Below are 20,784 nucleotides of genomic sequence, written 5' to 3'. Positions count from 1 at the left end.
CCTACCGGCATATCAGGATGTATCGATATTTTGAACCTTACTTGCTAATATAGAGTTTTGTCTAGATCCAGTATGATTCCACATTGGGTGAATCAGTCCTCAACCAATTATTAATGGATTTTATAAGGAAGTATATGACAAATCTTTTCATGTGGTTTTTCAATCTTTTTAAAACTTGAAAGTCAAATGACAAAAAATTAGGAAGCTTCAAATGAAGCATATTAGCCTAAATTTGTTCAACAGCCCAATAGAACACAATACGCTAGGATACTTCTCAAACTGTAATGTTTAAAGAGAAAACCCTAAAAATTCAGTATGTCTTTTTGACCCTTTGAACTATCAGAAGATCTTCCTACAGACTTGTCAAATGGCAGCAAAATAGATATAGAACTGTTTAAGTATTGATCAATACAATTGGGTCTGACCCTTTTAACCAAAATTGTTGTATATATTGTGTATAAAATCTCCTTTAGACAAAATATAATAAAAATGCAAGATAACAAGGAAACCTTCATAATTATTAATTATAAAATCAGTCCAGATCTTAATCAATTTTGAACAGAAACAACCGGTCTCACCCTTTCTATAATGGATACACAAAACTCAGAACCGGAATGATATAACCGGTTCAGTCAGCTTGGTTTTATCGGATCAACCCATCCCATTTGAGTTGAGCACTGGGCCAGACCACTGACTATTTTGAACAATGAACTGTAGCCTCATATATCTAGACTTGGGTTCAAATGTTACGGAATTGGTACTTGGTAGCTTTTCAAGTGTTCAATAAGTTGCTACGTTGCTGGTGTATCTCATGTGAATCGCCGCCGGTTCAACCATGTTGTCTCTCTCTTTGCCTCTTTAATTATGAACCCGAGTTTCTTGTGGTGGACTCCGTCTCTCCGTGAGGCCCTCCAATAAAAGAAAGGGTAAATTGATAAATTCTCCCCTAAGGTGTTTATCTTGTTGAAACTTCCCCTAAAGTTTGGTAATTGCAAATGTCTTTTCTGAATTTTTTAATATAATTGCAAGTAGACCCCCTTTATTCAAATCCTCTAACAAGAAGCACATAAATGTTCAAAATACTCATCAATTATTATTGAGGCTGGTTTCTATAGAAAAAAAAAAACAATATACACATTATGAACAACAAAAAGAGAGTTTAAAAGTTGCAGGCTTGCAAGTTTACTGTTGAATAATTGATATGAAGGACAAATTTGAAAAATAAATTAATTTTAGAAAAATAATTGCATGGGTAGTTTGGATATTTTTGTGGCTCTTGTTAGAGGATTGTAATAGAGAGGTTCTACTTGCAAGTGTTTCAAAAAATTGAAAAGAAGTAATTGCAATTATTAAACTTCAGGGAGGTTTCAGCAAGGTTAACCCATTTAATTGCAATGGTTGAATTTACTGACCATCACTCAGAAAAGAAACAGTTTCATTTCTCTGTCAATTTCTAAAACCAAGGTTCAAAGTATCGACACACCCAAGGTTCAAAATGTCGATACAGGGTGATACACCGGTAGGGCATATCAGCCTGTATTGGTACTATTTTTATTTTATTTTATTTTTTTAAATCGGGTTCAAAGGGGCAGGCCAGTCTACCCCCTGAATCACTCGCCGACCCAAAACATCCCTTATAGGGGCATATCGAGAAGGCCCTGATACGATACGTATCAATTCTATCGGACGATAAATAATGATATTTTGAACCTTGGATACACCACTTTTGTGTATCTGTACTTTAAACTATGCACCTTTACTGTTTTTTTTTTCAAATATATATATATATCCGGTGATCCAACGAGTTATGACTTTATATAAAGTGACCTCTTGGGAGGGCTTTCATACAGTGGCTTCTCTCCTTACATGAGCTTAAAAATCCAGAAAACCGTTAAACAATGTTAAAGAAACCAAAAAAAGGTAGCGTTCTTTTTTTTCCTATCTTTTCTTTCAAACCAAACACGGATATAGGGTTTTTATTTATGGGCTTAACAAAAAAATCACTAAAATTGTGACCCAATGAACTTTCAAGACCGAATCTGCTCTTCACACCTGGTGCCTCAGAGGCGCCTCACATGCACATTCTACCATGCATTGGAAACATCTCTCGTACTTATTAATTATTATTCATGGGAGATGTTACCAATGCACAGTCGATATGCATGTGATGCGCCCATTTGTGAGGAGCAGATACTGTCTCTGAAGTTCCTGGCTTTACATCTTGTCAGCATCTAACAACTTTTAGTTGAACAAAACTAGGTTGATCTAAACCAGCAAGGCTAGAATTTGAAACAGTTTGAGATTGTAATTTCAAAAATTAATTAAAAACATACAATCATACAACACTTTGTATCAGAAGTACCGGTACAAGTGTACCCACCACCGTTTAATCTTATAATAATTAATATTGGGGTAAATTGTTAAAACCTTTTATGAAGTTTTTAACTATTGTTGAAACTTATCTTGAAGTTTGGTAATTACAATTACTTTCCCTAAACTTTTTGACAGTTGCAAGTAGACCCTGTTTATTAGAATCTTCTAACAAGAGGCTTGAAAATATCTAAAATACCCATGCAATTATTATTGAGGTTAGTTTATACAGGAAAAGGAAAACAAAATAATCTTTATAAACAAAAAAAAAAATAGAGAATCTAAAGTTACAGCTTTCCCCTTGAGCTATTGATACGAAGGACAAATTTGAAAAATAAATTAATTTTAGAAAATAGATTGGAAAGATTTAGGCTAACCAGTCATATGAGAAAAAATTTTGAAAAATAAACATTTTGGTCAAAACTAACTGCATGGATATTTTAGACATTTTCATACCTCTTTCTAACAAAAGGGGTCTACTTATAATTATATTTTTAGAAAATTCTAACAAAAAAGATTTACTTATAATTATATTAAAAAGTTCAAATGAAATGATTGCACTTATCAAACTAAAGGTTTTAGAAATGGTCATAAACTTGAGGGAGAGAAGGTTTCAACTTTCAACAATTTACCCTTAATATTTAGTAATGATCATCACCAGTATTAACAAAAAACAGCCATCATTATTCTTTAGAGACAGGGGATTTAATTTACTCTGACCTTAGTACGAAACTGATTGGAGCAAGCCACCTGGAAATGAATAGGAGGCTCAAATAGTTCACTAATCAACTACTTAATCAAATATCTTAAACCTATTTTTAATGTAGGTCAACTCAGACCCTTTGAATGTAAAAAAAAGAAGAAGAAGAGAGAAAAAAAAAGAATTGAACATCTTGAGGTCAATGATTGCTGCTCCTACTGAAGAATGCCTTGATCAACAAAAGAAAATGACCAATAATGAACCTTCTAGGCATGAAGTGGTTTACCCATCAAGATACCCTACATAGTTTGTCACATGGTTGGAAGAGTAGGTGCAGGAAATCATGGCAAACTGGAAACATTTGGAACATTTTTTAGCTAATGATTTCTATTATAATCAGTAGAAAAATTCTGCAGTCAATTAATTAGGTTCTGACTGTGTGAGTATCCCCTTAATTCTGGATTGTGTTTTTTATCCTTGATTTAAATATCAAATGTTAAAAAAAAAAATCAATATTGGCTAGCAGTTAGAGATGATTAATGCTATTTAGGATCTTTTTGTTTGTTGTGACAAATTATGTACTTGGTACAGTTTTGCATCTGTTTGTTTGTAAATTATAATTATATGGTTTGTACTCATATCTGATATAAAATCTGTATTTTCTTTCTCATTTGTACTCACTTGCAATGCAGATTTTGCTTCAAAAAACTGAAAAACTTCACCACCTTCCTCGGTTCCTCTTACGCCAATTCTCTCTCCTTTAAAGTGGGGACCACATTTTCTTGCTTCTTATCTCACTACCAAATAAATAAGGGTGCAACTCGGGTTGGTCTGAGTTATCGTTTTACTCAGTTTTGGTTTTGGGCCTTCAAACCAGGCAAGATTCAAAATATCAATATGCCTGATACGCCGGTAGGGGCATATCGGGAGAATCACTACTGTTTTTTTACTTTTTTTTCTGAAACCGGTTCAGAGGGGCCGATTTAGGGCTCTTCCACCCCCTGAACCGGTCAGCTACTCCCAATACACCCACTATAGGGGCATATCGAAGGAGTCCCGGAACGATACGTATTAGCCAATATGGACCAATATGTTGATACTTTGAACCTCAAAATCAGGCCCATTCAAATTTTGACAAACCCCAACCCAAATTGCCCAAATTGCAGCCCTACAAACAAATAACCCTTCTCTTACTTCCGTTCTCTTTAATATGAGGTAGGAATCACATCATTTTAATTGTTTTTCACAAACAAATAAGAGAAAGCCAAATCCGAAGCAAAAGTAAATCAGAATTTATGCTCAACATAATTGCACTTTCACATATCTATACCAGCGCAAATGAATTTTGCAACAAGGCTCAGATTGGAAAGAGTATAAATACAAATATATGGTGCAAATTCATATAAAATAATGAAAAATACAAAGTCTTGCTTTCTACATATTTGTATTTATACTTCTTCCAAACTGAGCCCTAAAAACAAAAATAGTTCAAATATTCTTAATAATCCAAACTATGCAAATCAACGTTATGAAAATATTTTAATTGGAGTGCAAAGAATCACAGGTGCTATTGGAAGAAGTGAAGAAATGGAAAAGTTAGTGTTTGGTATTTTCTGGTCTCTAAATCTCTCCCTCCGTGGCCTTTGTACCTAAAAGAATCAATTACTTGCAGACAAACAAGGCAAAAAAAAAGTAAAAAAGAAACACTCATTGTGACCCTCTGAGTGGTGACAAATTGATGGGTAAGAGAGCTTCTAAACTCTGAACCACAAAACTGAAATAAAGATTTCAATTAGGTCTATTTGGCAGCCAAAATCAGAGGTCCCAGCGTAAGAAAAGCAAAGCTTAGGCCTACCAAATGATGCCCTTTTATGAAGATAGGGCCATTGTGTGAGACAAGGGATTTCAAATTCTTTGATTCCTCTTCCCTCCACAGCTTTTCCTTTCGTCCATGGAATAAAGCTAATAAACAAAAGCTAGTAGGGCATAAAGGAAGAGAACCCACTTTTTATTATACAACTGATAGAGAATTAAAAAGAAAATTGAATGTGAACATGCAAGAACATGGTTTACAGGTGTTTCAGTGCTCCCTGAAAGGAATACTTGACTTAGCCAATCCTGTTTTGTCAAAGTTAAGTATCTCTCTCTCTCTGAACCCGTTTTTCTTGATGATTGGAAATCTTGACTGTTAATCTGATAATGACCTTGTTGGTATGTTCAAACTTCAATGCAGTCCATAACAACCCTAGGCCCTGAGGCTATGGTGTCTTAGACTCTTGCTCTAACAGTAGCAGCTTCTTAAGTTCTGAAATTTCATGGAAAAAAAAAGTTTTTAGGGTTACCAAGGGAGACTTCTTGGGCTGAGCAATGTCACTTTGAAGAAAATGTTAAGTGATTAGGACATATTTCTAATCCTCCATAGGCCATGTGCTTAATGTTTTTTTTCCTCTCCAGTTGTTTTTTAATAATTTCTTTACCAGCAGAAACCCGAAAACATGTATGGAAAAAAATAAAAACAAAAGAAGCTAAATGTTATAATTATTTAATTTATATAAATTAAATAACAAAGTTGGATGCATCAATATACAATTATACAACCATAATATGATTACTTGATAACCAAAAAAAGGGATAATATAAGTCAGAATAATTTAAAATATATAGAGTTAACTGAATATATTTCAATGTATTTTCTGATTTTGATGTAATAAATCCAAAATTCAATTTAGGGCCTATTTGGGAGGGCTGAGATGACATTCAGGTAAGCTAGTTCAGCCACTTTGAAGCACTCCAGATAAGCTATTTAAAGCTGAAGCGGACATCCCTTCAAATAAGTGATAGCTGATTTGGAGTCATCTCAAGTTTTTTTTTATCAAACATAAGCTTTATCCGGAGCACTTCAAAGCAGCTTAATTAGCTGAATCTTCAGTTCAACCTTCCCAAATGGGGCCCTTAGAGAGAGATATACCTTGAAAGTGATCTTTTAAGAAACAAGAGAAGGAAAATGTGACTTGGAGATAAACTAATCTCTCATGTAACTTGGTTGCCAAACTTTTTTCCATATAACTAATTAATTTGAAAAGATAAATCAAAACTAAAGAAAGAAGTGGTTTAGCTCTTTGACCACTTTTCCTAATTGTTGTCCTCTCTTACTTGGGGGAGCCCCACTTTATCCTCTCTACACTGTTAACGTTGTTTGGTGCTAACCCGCAACAGGTAAGTTAAGGGTCAATTCTCACTTTCTAGGCCGGTTCATATCATGAGGGACCACCATCTTGGGGGTCTGATCCTTGAATCTTCCACCTTCTATGCCATTTTATACTGCACGGTGGGCCAATTGTCGATTGCCACATAGTGAACATTCCGTTACTTGGTCCTTTCTTTGCGTATTTGCCGGAAGATTGCTTGTTGGACTTTCTAGGGATTTGAGATGCTCTTTGTATTATCCCAAAAACTTGACTTCGGGTGAGGGTGAGTGCTCATTTGTATATTTGGGGAAATGCCAATGGAATAAACACGATTAAGGTTGGGTGAGTGCTAGGGGTGAAAAAAAAAACGGAAAAACCGATCGAAACTGAACCGGTTGGTTTGGTTTTGGTTCCATATTCTTAAAAAACCAATAGTTTTGATTCGATTTCAGTTAACCATTTTAAAAATCGACTAAACGGACTGATATATACAGTAATATATATTTATATAATATTATATATTATATATATATATATATTTTTTTTTGAAAATCAAATAAACAATTTCGACAATCTGAGAGACTTTCAAATTTTCTCTTTGAAAGTTTCAATTTGAAAATTGAAAGTTCGGCACTCTGCCTCTGCCAGAGTGCCAGAGTGCCAGACTACCAGACTCGAGACTGCTACTCTCTTAGTCTCAAAATTAAAAAATTTTCAAGCCTTTCTTCTCTCAAATTAGAAACCTAAACTAAACCTTCTCTCACTCTCTCAGTCTTTTCTCTTACAGCCTTACTCTTCGAATCAAACTCTCAATAGTCAGTTCTCTTCTTCCCCAACGGACCGACGGCCTCCAACCGAATCACTAACGGCCTCTGATGGTCGAGTCACCGACGTTCGACACTCCGACCAACTGTGTTTGTCTCACCTCACTCTCTGTTTTGTGTTCTCCCTCTCATACTCTTCTTCTTCCCCAACGAGCCAGACCTATTGACGTGCGAGCCTCCGACCGACATCTGGTGTCTCCTATCAGATTCAGCCTTCACTCTCTCTCAGACCGGTATCTGGCACCTCCTCTCAAATCTCAATCTCTCATTTTTTAGTCTCTCTCTCTCACTCGACACTCAGGCTCACTAACACTCAATCTCTTCTTTCTCAGTCTCAGTCACTCGTCTCTCTCAATCTCTCTCACTCTTAGTCTCAGTTCTATTCAGTGTTCACTCTCTCCAGACCATTGGTAGGGAAGGTTTTTCCCCTTTTTTTTAATATTGAGGGCATAAAAAAGCCCAAAACACTGAACCGCAGTTAACCGGTTGCATTGGTTCGATTTCGGTTTGGTTAAATTGAAAAACCGAACAGTTCGGTTCGATCCAAAAAATCACCCCACGTTTCGGTACCGTGAGCACCCCTAGTGAGTGCTCATTTGTAGACTTGTAATGTTGGTCGGGCCGGCACAGCATGGACTGAAGGTGGCCTGGACGCCATCCATGCCGTGTCGTGCTAGGCCTCGGGCCTTGGCAGGTCATGCTTGGCAGCCCGGTCCCTCTCACAGGTCAGGCCTGGCACGGTCTATGGCCCGGTTTCCATCTAGGTCGTGTTGTGCCGTCACATGCCTAAGGAACTGAGCCACTACGGATTGAGCCTTTTTTTATTTTCCAATTATTCTAAACTATGAAAAATTAGAAAAAAACTAAAAAAATCATATAATAGCAAAAAATTAACATGAATAGTAGACAATAAGTTGGGAATTTATTTCATTTCAAATTTAATGTGTACAAAAAGTTAAAAAAAAACATTAAAAATAATACAATGAATTTAAATTAATAAAATGATAAAATTGAAGATAAAAATTAGAATTAGATCGGATTATTGGAAAATATTACAAATAATTCTTAAATAAAATAAAAAATAAAAAATTACAAAGTATAAAAATATTAGATTCAACATTTTTTTTTCAAGTTCCACCTCCATCATCTACATCTGGTGAACTATCAGTTGAAGTGTCACCATGTCCTCTTTTATCTTCTAGCCTATTTTCTACATCTAACCAATCCTTCAAATAGATGCACATATCCAAAATTGATCATTCAAGTTGTTCATCTTCTCGTCCAAAACCCGATTACTTGTAGAAAAACAAGATTCCAATGCAATTGTTGACCCTGGAGGGGTTTGTATATCGCATGCCATGGATAAAAGAATTGGATAATTTTTCCCATTTTCTCTCCACCAAGCTAAAATATCAACTATGTCTGCTTCCTTTGAGCTGAGGTAGTCATACATACTTGATTGTTGTAAATAAAATTGAAGTTCACTAAATGATGAACTTGATGAAGAGGTGGTAATTGATTGTTGCCTTCCATTGCTTATTATTGACTAAATTTTACTTCCACCACCACTTTCAAGTGGTGTGGTTGTTGAACTTTATTTCCTAATGAACTTTGAGATTCATACATTTCATGCATTTGAAATAATAAATTATTAACTTCGTTTTATTGTTCTAATTTGAGTTATCATATTTGTATGATAAAGATCAAGTAAAACATCTAAACCTAATTTTTTAATTCTAGGGTCAAAAGTTGCAGCTAAACAATATAAAAGAGAAATGTTTTCTAATAAAATTTTTTTATTTCCATAATTTCAAAAATTGATTGAAATTGTAGAGTATTTCTATATTTTGAAAAATCATAACTAATTATAAATAATTGATTAACTAATACACATGAAGTAGGATAATAAACTCCTGAAAATAAATTAGTTACATCATAAAAAGTTTGTAAAAAATATTTATACAAACTGATATTTCCCAATCTTCATCCATTATGGAATCATTTGACATTTTTTTCATTATAAAACTTGCTAACACATCTTTATATGATATACAAATTTCTAACATAGGTTATGTTAAATTCCACCTATGTTACATCTGTGGGCTTCGGGAAGCTCATGGCCGGCTCAAAGGAGTAAGAGTCGCCACCCATTTTTTAAAGAAAATGGGCCATCACTTTCGAGTTTGAAAAACGGTTTATTGGCCTTGATAGCAACTCCGTTCTCCGCCAAGGAAAGGCACTGAACCAAAACACTTTGGGTTCAAAAGATTGGGAGAGGGAAGGTGTTAGGCACCCCTCTCTCCAAGCTGTTATAGTAGCCCACTACGGGAGTAATTTAGGCTCAAATTCTGGCAGAAACAAGCATTAACAAGATTGTCCAAAGATCCTGAAATCTGGCGAAATGTTCAGGACTTCGCCCATAAATGATTTGAGGTGATGTTATCAGGAATTAGGTACTATTTTCCCTAAGGCGTTCACCTCTCTACCTTTTTTCTCAATACAGAGAAAGATGGGAATGCAGATTTCCCAAGATTTCAGAGCTTTAAGCAACCTAACACAAAACTAAAAGCAAAGAGATGATGGAATGAGAGGCTTACCACTCATGTATGACCGTGAAAGAAGATTTCTAGCAGCAGAAAGGACTTCAAATGAAACTTGAACAAGGCAGGAGCTAGACTGGGCATTTCTGGAGTTAAGACTAGAAAACAGAAAATGAGGCTTGAGCTCGGCTACAAGGATACCGAGATTTCAAGCAAGCTAGGTGTGTTACAGGAGTTGGAAAGCTCTCTCCCCTCCCCACCTAAAGCTCGAGCTGAGCCTCTATTTATAGAGAAAATGGAGGTAGATGGGTCTAAAACTCGTCCAGCTACAATGTCCGTAGATCAATAGAGTTTTTTCACAGAAATAGGTAAGGATTTTTAGAGAAAGGGACTCACAGTTGACCATTCCTTCTTTGTGCAACAAATCTTCTCAGTTTTGGGTGGTTTCTCATGGGTTTCGTGCGTCCAATAAGGGATTGGAGCGTGTCGAACGTTGCAGCCCCATATTTGGGGCTGATAGTGGCAAAAAACGTAAATTTGAATAACTTTTAAATGTTATTTTGGCATTTTGGGTTTTTTAAGCCTATTAGGCTCAAAATCACTGGTCCAGGTGTTTTAATGGGGTTAAGTAAGGATCTGACGTCAGTCCCCACCCACTTAAGATCCTAGGTTGGACAACTGATGTGGTGGTTCAATCGGGTGCATCAAAAAGGTATCTCTCTAGTTTAATGGTCAAATGGATGAATCTAGTAATGAAATTTGGTGTGTTAAGGTTTTTTGGGTCTTTGAACACAGTGGTGAGGTTTGACCGGACAAAAGGGGTTGGGAAGATTGAGATCTGTGGCTGACAAGTTCGGATCAATAAGATTTGTTGAAATAGAATCTTTATTTGATGAAGGGTCGGACGGGGAATTTTAGAATGAAATTTGGTGGGTATGTATTTTTAAACATCCCAAATCTGATGGAAGTGATGGATATTTGATCAGAGGTGTGGATTGACTGATTTAGTTCAGATCATGGTCTTAGCTTATGGTTTTTCAATAAACGAGAGGGCCCGAAACGGGATCTTGCTTTTTTAACGGTCAAATGAAGGTGTTTAGTTGTGAAATTTGACGTTCTGGGATTATTTGGGCCACTGGACATGGTAGTGGGGCCTGATTGGTCAGATAGGGCTTGGATAATTGGGTTTGTGACAAGTGAGCTTTTGATCAATAAGATTCGTCAAAACAGAATCCAGGCTTGATGTTAGGTCAAACGAGGGAATTTTGGGATAAAATTTGGTGGGTAGGTATGGATTAAGATTATGAGGCTTTTGGAAGGGTTTGATCGTGTTAGATGTGTATGGGTCACGAGTTTTAGGTTCAAGGAGCGTCGAAATGGGATCTCTGATGGATGATTGGCTAAATCCAAGAATTTGGGGTTGGAATTTTTGCGTGATCGGTTGTTTGAGGATTTTGTTTCATGAGATGGATTTTGATCGGGGATTAGGTATGGTGATGTGGCATAATCAAGACCATCAAAAGGGAATCAAGTAGATTTAGCGGTAGATTTATGGGCATTTGGGCTAAAATTTGGTTTCTTAGGGTTTAAGCATGTTTTAAAGTGATTGGTGTGGTATGGTTGGGCATTCGGAATGTAAGAGATGGGTTAAAGAAGGAATCGAGCAAAATTGGGTACTAATAGCTGCCCCTCTTTGTTAGAGGTAGCGAGCTGCTGAACAACAACAAAAAAAAAGAAGCACCTAGAGGTTTTTGTGAGGGACAAGAGGTTAGGGGAGGAGATTTTGCTGCTGGTGTTTTAATCAGGATCGAAGTTGATATAGTGCAACACCCTCGCCTGGAAGGCACAATACCATCCCAAGCCTTAGCGGAAAAATGCAACCATCACAAAAACGTTAAAGTGCTATCAACCCATAAGAAGTCATTAATAATTTTTATCTTTGTTAACTGGATTTGAATTTGACGATTTGAATATGTGTGACTTTGGGAAACTTGGTTTGAAATTTATCATCTAACGGATTTTTGTATTTGATGTGTCTTATTCTCGATTTTTTTTTATATTTGATAATTTCAGGGTTTGTTATTTGATTTGATAATTTCAATCTTAATAGCTTGGGTATTTGATGAACTTGTTATGAATTTGATTATTTGATTTTGAATTTTGATATTTGGTATTTTGGTGTTTGATGATTTAATGAATTGGATAGTTTTGATATATTATTTATTTTGATGTTTGATATTTGATACTTAATGATTTGATAATTTGATATTTGACGAATTTGATAATTTGATATTTGATATTTGATATTTGATGACTTTGATATTCGACGATTTGATTTTTTATTTGATAATTTGATGATTTTGATGATTTGATATTTGATATTTGACGACCTGATGATTTGTTAATTTTGATATTTGAAGATTCGATTTGGATTTGATATTTGAGTATTTGATGATTTGATAATTTTGATATTTGATGATTTGATTTTGACTTGATATTTGATGAATTTGATATCTGATGATTTGATATTTGATGAATTTGATTATCTGATTTTGACATTCGACATTCGATATTTGATGTTTGTTATTTGGTATTTGATGATTTGATTTTGATTGGGTATTTGATGAATTTGACATCTGATATTTGATGATTTGATAATTTGATAATTTGATATTCGATATTTGATGATTTGATTTTGATTTTGATTTGATGTTTGATGAATTAATTTTGAATTTTGATGAATTTGATGATTTGATAATTTTGATATTCGATGAATTTGATAATTTGATTTTGGTATTTGATGAATTGATGGTCTTTTGTTGCTATTTCTCAAGAGTTGAACTCTTAGAGTTATGCATTTACTTAGCCTTGAAATGGGCATAGAATGAACAACTGTGTAAGTCGAAATGGCCTTTTGATGCTACTTTTTAAGAGTTGAGCTCATGGAGTCATGCATTTACTTAGTCTTGAGATGGGTACATGATGAAGCACATAAGGGATCAAAATTGGCCTTTTGATGCTACTTCCCAAAAGCTAATCTCATAAGGGAATGCATCTACTTAGCCTTGAAAACAACAACCTTGGGTAGAAAGATAGGATTTTTTCCTAGGTATTTCAAATGAGATATTTAGATTTGGAGAAGTTGATGGATTTTGATCTTGATTTTAGATTTGATTAAGTTTTTAAACTTTGATCTTGGGTGTAACATTGATAGCTTAAGGGGTACTTTGATGTTTTTTTTTTTTAGTTTAAGCTTTTCCTTTTAACGGATTTAAAGTTTATTTTGATCATACTTCCAAGGATGGCAACCACATAGTGCAACACTCTTAGTGTCCTAGCCCTAATAATGCTAAGGTCCTTCTATCTTACTTTCATCTAAGACTCCTACGTATAAGTATTCTAGGTGCTATGCATGAAGTCGTTGGGTGAGTTCTAGACTTTAAGGTTCCAAAAAGGTTGCTAGCCATCAAACCTCCACCCATGGACAAATGGGCTTCTTCGGTTGGTGGCTAGTTTGAAGGTTTTGGTCGATCCTTTAAGGACCAAAATCTAGGGGCACACACCTACTACCCTTCCTCTAATAGGTGAAATGGGATTCTAACTTTATTTACATGAGAGTGTGTGTGATCGTGAGTGTTCAAACATGCACGAAAGTTGAATAAGAAAGTAATAAAACAAAAAAAACAAGGGGAGAATGTAGCCACATGTTTAAGTTTTCAAGCAACCCTACAAGTTTTCAAGTGGCCACATTTAGGAATCTAGTAGAATCTAGGTTTTCTCAATGCTTTTTAATTAAAACAAAGAGAAAGAAAGAAACAAGGAACAAATGCAATTTACTGCTACCCAAAACTAAGCTAATCACAATCAGTTACAGAGAAAGCAAAAACTACAAATTTTGAGATATTACCAAAGAAAAAGAAGGGGAAGGAAAAAAACCCCAAAAGAAAACAAAGAAAAAAAGGAAAAAAACCCAAAAAAAAAACAAAAAAAAGGATGATTTGTTGCTATGTAGAAGGCTAGCCGTGGTAGACACTTAGTGTGCAACGACTGAGGGTGTGATGCGATAAATGGGCGCGGGAAGGGTAGACGGGTGTGATGAGGGGGAAGGAGGTGCAATGAGATTGAACTGAGTTGGGATGAGGGTGATCTGAGTTGCGATGAAGTCAGACTGAGTTGTGATTTTGGGCTTTTGGGTTGCGATGAGGGTGATCTAAGTTGCGATGAAGTCAGGTTGAGTTGTGATTTCGGGCTTTTGGGTTACGATGAGGGTGATCTGAGTTGCGATGAAGTCAGGCTGAGTTGCGATTTCAGGCTTCTAGGTTGCGATGAGGGTGATCTGAGTTTCGATGAAGTCAGGCTTAGTTGCGATTTCAAGCTTTTGGATTGCGATGAGGGTGATCTGAGTTGCAATTAAGGTGATATGAGTTACAATTTTGAAGAAGTGTTTCAGGTAAGACCTTGGTTACGATTTCAGCAAAGGCATGGGAAAAGCTTTAGGTGCGATTTTGGAATGGGAATGGCTTTAGGTGATGCATTAGGAAGGTCTATCACGCCCAACCTTCCTGAGGTGCGATTTTCAATAGCCAACCAAAGAAAAAACAAACTAAGCTTTAAAGCGTACAACAACTGAGCGCAAATTTAAGCCAAAACAACACCTTGCGGAGGTCCTTAAAAGTCCCCAGTGGAGTTGTCAGCTTTGGGCTCCGGGAAGCTTATGGCTAGCTCAAAGGAGTAGGAGTCGCCACCCATTTTTAGAGGAAATGGGCCCTCACTTTCGAGTTTGAAAAACGGTTTACTGTCCTTGATAGCGACTCTGTTCTCCGCCAAGGAAAGGCACTGAACCGAAAGGCTTTGGGTTCAAAAGATTGGGAGAGGGAAGGTGTTAGGCACACCTCTCTCCAAGCTGCTATAGCAACCCATTACGGGAGTAATTTAGGCTCAAATTCCGATAGAAACACGCACTAACAAAATTGTCCAAAGCTCCTGAAATCTGGTGAAAATGTTCCCAACTTTGCCCAAAACTGATTTGAGGTGATGTTATCAAGTCTTAAGTACTAGTTTCCCTAAGTCCCTCACCTCTCTACCTCTTTTTCTCAATTCGGAGGAAAATGGGAATGCAGATTTCCCAAGATTTCAGAACATTAAGCAACCTAAAATTAAACTAAAAGTAAAGAGATTATGGAATGAAAGGCTTACATCTTTTGTACGACCATGAAACAAGTTTTCCAACAGCTGAAAGGATTTCAAATCAAACTTGAACAAGGCAGAAGCTAGGCTGGGTGTTTCTGGTGTTAAGACTAGAAAACAGAGGATGAGGCTTGAGCTTGACTACAAGGATACCGAGATTTTAAGCAAGCTGGGTGTGTTACAGGAGTTAGAAAGCTCTCCCCCCCTCCTTGCCTCAAGCTTGAGCCGAGCCTCTATTTATAGAGAAAATGGAGGGAGATGGGTCTGAAACTTGTCCAGCTATAGTGCTTATATCTCAGTAGAGTTTTTTCACAGAAATGGGCAAGGATTTTTGAGAGAAAGGGGCTTGCAGTTGACCCTTCCTTCTTTGTGCAACAAATATTCTTGGTTTTGGGTGGTTTCTCATGGGTTTCGTCCGTCCAATGAGGGATTGGGGCGTGCCAGAGGTTGCATCCCCGTATTTGGGGCTAACAGTGCCAAAAAACGTAAATTTGAATAACTTTTAAATGTTATTTTGTCTTTTCTTGATTTTAAGTAGGGGCTTGTCTGGCATTTTGGATTTTTTAAGCCTATTAGGCTCAAAATCACTAGTTGGTCCAGGTGTTTTAATGGGGTTAAGTAAGGATCTAACGTCAGTCCCCACCCACTTAAGATCCTAGGTTGGACAACTGATGTGGTGGTTCAATCGAGTGCGTCAAAAAGGTATCTCTCTAGTTTAATGGTCAAACGGATGAATCTAGTAATGAAATTTGGTGTGTTTAGGTTTTTTGGGTCTTTGAACATAGTGGTGAGGTTTGACCGGACAAACGGGGTTGGGAAGATTGAGATCTGTGGCTGACAAGTTCGGATCAATGAGATTTGTTGAAATAGAATCTTTATTTGATGAAGGGTCGGACGGGGGAATTTTGGAATGAAATTTGGTGGGTATGCATTTTATGACTGATTTAGTTCAAATCATGGTCTTATCAGAGGTGTGGATTGACTGATTTAGTTCAGATCATGGTCTTATCTTATGGTTTTTCAATGAACAAGATGGCCCATAATGGAATCTTGCTTTTTTAATGGTCAAATGGAGGTGTTTAATCGTGAAATTTGACGTGCTAGGATTCTTTGGGCCACTGGACATGGTGGTGGGGTCTGATTGGTCAGATACGGCTTGGATGATAGGGTTTATGACAGGTAAGCTTTTGATCAATAAGATTCGTTAAAACATAATCCAGGCTTGATTTTAGGTCAAACGAGGGAATTTTGGGATAAAATTTGGTGGGTAGGTATGGATTGAGATTATGAAGCTGTTGGAAGGGTTTGATCGTGTTAGGTATGTACAGATCACAAGTTTTAGGTTCGAGGAGCGTTATAGTGTTATGTGCATCGAAATGGGATCTCTGATGGATGATTGGCTAAATCCAAGAATTTGGGATTGGAATTTTTGCGTGATCGGTTGTTTGAGGATTTTGTTTCACGTGATGATTTTGATCGGGGATCAAGTATGGTGATGTAGCATAATCAAGACCATCAAAAGGGAATCAAGTAGATTTGGCGGTGGATTTATGAGCATTTGGGCTAAAATTTGGTTTCTTAGGGTTTAGGTTTGTTTTAAAGTGATTGGTGTGGTCCGATCGGGCATCCGGAATGTAGAAGATGGGTTAAAGAAATGACCAAGCAAAAATTGGGTGCTAACAACATTTAATGCAAATTTTTTACATTTTTTCCATATTGGTAACATAAATTTTTTAATTCTTGTTTTTTAAACCCTAAAGTTTTAATATACAATAAACAAATTCTAACTTTATTAATATGGGGTGAAATAAATTCTAGTGCATCTTGCACACATAAATTTAATATGTAACTTGCACACCTAATATAAAGTAATTTTTCATTGATAATTAGGTTTAATTGATTTTAACATATTTATTGCAGAATCATTATTACTAGCATCATCAAAAGTAATAGAAAAAATATATTTTATTATTAATATAAAGTATTTAAAATACTATCGGAAATTCCAGTGCTAGTATGTGGTCATTCTAGTCTAGTAAAACTTAAAAAAACTTCTTTGCAAATTCCATTCTTGATCAATAAAATGTGAAGTAACACAAATATAATTAATGTTATATTTGGATGTCCATATATCAGATTTAAGAGAAATTTTAATCTAAATTACAAAGAGTTAAAACTAAATATTGTTTATATCCCTGAACAGTTTTTAAAGTATCATTTCTAGTTGTATTCCTAGAAATTTTCCTAAATTGAGGATTAAAATGTTGCAAAAAAAATTTCATACCTAGGGTTTTAAAAAAAAGAGCTGCTCAACATGTACAATGTATTTAGATATTTTTTGCCTCATATTCTCTTGGGAATATATTAAATTACCAAATACCCCGTTAGAAATCCACATTTGATTTCTATCCTTATCTTCCTGCTTCAGGTGAGATGCCATGTGTCAGGACAAATGGCTAGTGCCATTATTGTTGTGGCAGTTGAAATCATGTCTACATTTTTCGGAGACTACTTCCTTTCTAGGGTTTTCTTCAATCTCAAACATGATCTATACATCACTAGTCCTTTTATTTCCAAAGTGGGGCTTGACAGTAGGGGTAGTAGCACTAAGTGGGAAGTCATATCTGGAGCAACAATAGTGTTGTTGACACCAATATTTTCAATGTTGACATATTAAGATTGAACCTCATCAAGAAAAGTGAAAGAACTATGGGAAGAGCCAGCCATTGTAATGTAAATTAAAATTTAGAAAAAAAATAAATTTAATCTTCTAGTTAGTACTTACTCAGTCCAATCGTTGGTATCCTTGATTTCAACCAATGAAGCCTTAGAGAAGCCTCCTACGTTCCCAAATTACAAAATTTGATTTGAAGACTTGAGACACTTGAAAGCTGAAGCAAGCTAAATTTGAATAAAAATTTGAGAAAATTAAAAGAATTAAGAATATGAAAGAATGTAGATTATACAAAGAAATAGAGTATGAGAGTTGTTGTGGTGAAAATGACAGAGGGCAGGGATGTTTATAGGAATTGGGGGGTTAATTTGACCAATATAGTTTATGGCTGTTGGGAGGGATATTTTGTTTATTTTAGGGGTATTTGCTATTTGACTTAAATACACCACTTAAATTAGTTGTTATGGAACATTTAAGTCATTTTTTGCCCCTATGATTCAAAATACAAAAATACCCCTGGTGGCTGTATATCTCAGGCTGCATGCGTATCATGCCATTCCAATGGGTTGGGACGAGCTGCGCCGTTTGACCAAACCTTACTTTGGGAGGAGCCCAATCCCCTTAGTAGCCTATGGCTGACATGACCCAGATTCCCATGTCGTGCCAGGCACGACCCTTGTCGTGTTGGGCCGTGCCAGTTTGGCCCACATTACAACTCTATTGGTTGGGTTGTGATGCAACGTAGGGTTTCCACCGCCGCAACCAAGTGAATAGTTGTGTTAAGCACATCCCTCAGACCCTCAGTGTGATGAGACTTCTACGTGTGACACAAACTACAACGCGATGAACACGACCTGAGCTATGAGAAAGTAATCAAGACTCATCACATGAAACTCCAACATCACACTAGCATGGTGGAATGCCATGAATCTTGTTTAGGATTGGAACTGCATAATTCTCACATCACTCACAGAGTTAGAGATGGCAATTTGACCCATCTCTATAGAATTTCGCCAGTCCGCCCCACCCTGACCCAATCGGGGCGAATTGTTTGACCATAGATCGGGATTCAGGTGGGTTTTAGGGAAACTTAAAACTTTGGAGATCAGGGAGGAAACGGGGGTGGTATTTATCCACCCCATCCTAACTTTATATTATAGTATAGTATAGTATAGTATAGTATATAATATATAATATTACATAAATATAATATAGTTCTAGTTAGGTTTTAAAAATATCAAATTGTAAGTAGAAATGATTGGGGTGAAGTGGGGCAAATTTAGAGATCTTGTTCTCTGCGAGGACAGAGATGGGGTTGGGATTTCTAGCCTCAATGGGATTTGAGGTGGGGACAGGACATGCAAAACCCGATTCCACCTCTGCCCTGTTGCCATTCCTATAGAGAGTAGTCACTAAGGCACCTAGTGCAACGCAATAGACATCACTGCACAAGACCACATGTCCACCTCTTGAATGTTATATGCATCAGCCCTCGCACTCCCAGATTTCAATGTCCTATTTGAGTTCGAGTGCAACACATCCAAAGTCAGAATTAGAGAAGTTTTGATGTAGCTTAAGCGCCCCATTACATACTTCAACAAAAAACCCACTGGATCGCAACTCAACTACAACACATGACGTTGAATTCTTTGCAATAATTCAAGATCTCAAGCACAGGCAACACTACCTAGTCTTTGTCGAGTTTGTGCTCTATTCAGATCATGAAGCCCTAAAACACATCAATTCCCAATCATATCTCAATGCAAAGCATGCCGAGTGTTGGCTTTGATTACTTTAGAAGAATGTATGTTGATGTAGATTTCTCTCCTATTTTCACTCTGCTTGCAACGGCGAGCATATTGGCTATTATATGCATGGTAGCTATTTGTTTAGGGACAATAGGTTGTGTGCACCCGATTTCTCTTGCCTTTTGTTGCTATTGGCCAAAACTAGAGTGCAACATGTTGACAAGTTTGTCAATAGATGCAAAATTTGTCAGACCATGGGTGGACCTTTCCATGCAGCAGGGGCGGAGCTAGGGGGGATCCAAGGGAGCCATGGCCCCACGATGGTCCAGAAATCTGCACACTGAATACATTTTTCTATGTAAGTTTCCTCCCTCTCTTCACTTTTCACCCAATAGTTGCCCCCCCCCCCCCTCTATGGCCCATCCATAAGTTTTGTCCCTCCTCATAAAAAAATCCTAGCTCCGCCCCTGCCATACAGGTTTCTACCTTCCTCTCCTAGTACATTCACACCCATGATCTAACATCAACATAAATTTTATTCTTGATCTTCCTTGCACCTCATGCAACACCGGTAGTATCCAGGTGGTGGTAAATTAACTTTCCAAGATGCCACACTTAATCCCTGTAAAAAGAGAAGTGATAAAATGCATGTAGCTAACCCAAATTGTGATCAGAAAAGTAGTTAAGCTACACAGGGTCCCAGAGTACATCATCTCTGATTGCAATAAGAAATTTGTTGGCCACTTCTGGTGATATTTCTAGGCCAGATTGAACACCAATAAGTTTAACAGCACTTACCACCCTTAGACAGACAGACAGAAAAAGGTCGTCAATAAAGAAATAGGTACCTTGTTGAGGATAGAGTTGAACAGATTACTACAATAGAAGATATGGGTTCAACTTGTTGGGTCCCCTTGAACTCGCAACAAAACCCATTGTGAAGGTCAATGAGATGTTGGAGCACATAAAGACATTTGTGATTGGGTCAAAACCTATCTTGAGGCCCCCAACAAGTAGTACAAGGGTCAGGCCTGACAAGAAGCAGAAGAAGCTACTATTTAAGATTGGAGGCTAGTTAGGGCTGCAAATCGGGCCGGGTTAGGTCGGGTTGAGGCCAACCCTAAGTTCTAAACCTCAACCCTAACCCGAACCCAACCCAACCCTAACCCTAACTAAATTCCCTCAACCCTAACCTAATCCAATCCAATCTGGTTGGGTTGGGCTCGAGTTGTACCCAACCCAACTTTCTTCCTATCCTTTAAAACCTCATAGAATTTCTCGATTTTAAATCTTAACTTAACTTTCACTACATATATTAATCCTATGTTTCATTAGTATTTGCTTGTTGACATTATTTTTTTGTTCTTTTAGTACAAAATTCAAAAAAACAAGTGTAATGACTATAGTTTATTATGAGTTATGACTTAAGATAGATCTTTCTTGGGCAACAAACAACATAGAGGAGATGAAGAATAAAATTTTCAAAAAACATATAATAGTGCTATTAAGGTTTTAGTCTTTTTTATTAGGATTAAGTGAAGTGATTATCTTAA

The sequence above is a fragment of the Nelumbo nucifera genome, chromosome 2 (assembly GCF_055504915.1).
Source record: "Nelumbo nucifera cultivar China Antique chromosome 2, China Antique-T2T, whole genome shotgun sequence".
Lineage (NCBI taxonomy): Eukaryota > Viridiplantae > Streptophyta > Magnoliopsida > Proteales > Nelumbonaceae > Nelumbo > Nelumbo nucifera.
Note: the sequence above shows the minus strand (reverse complement) of the source record.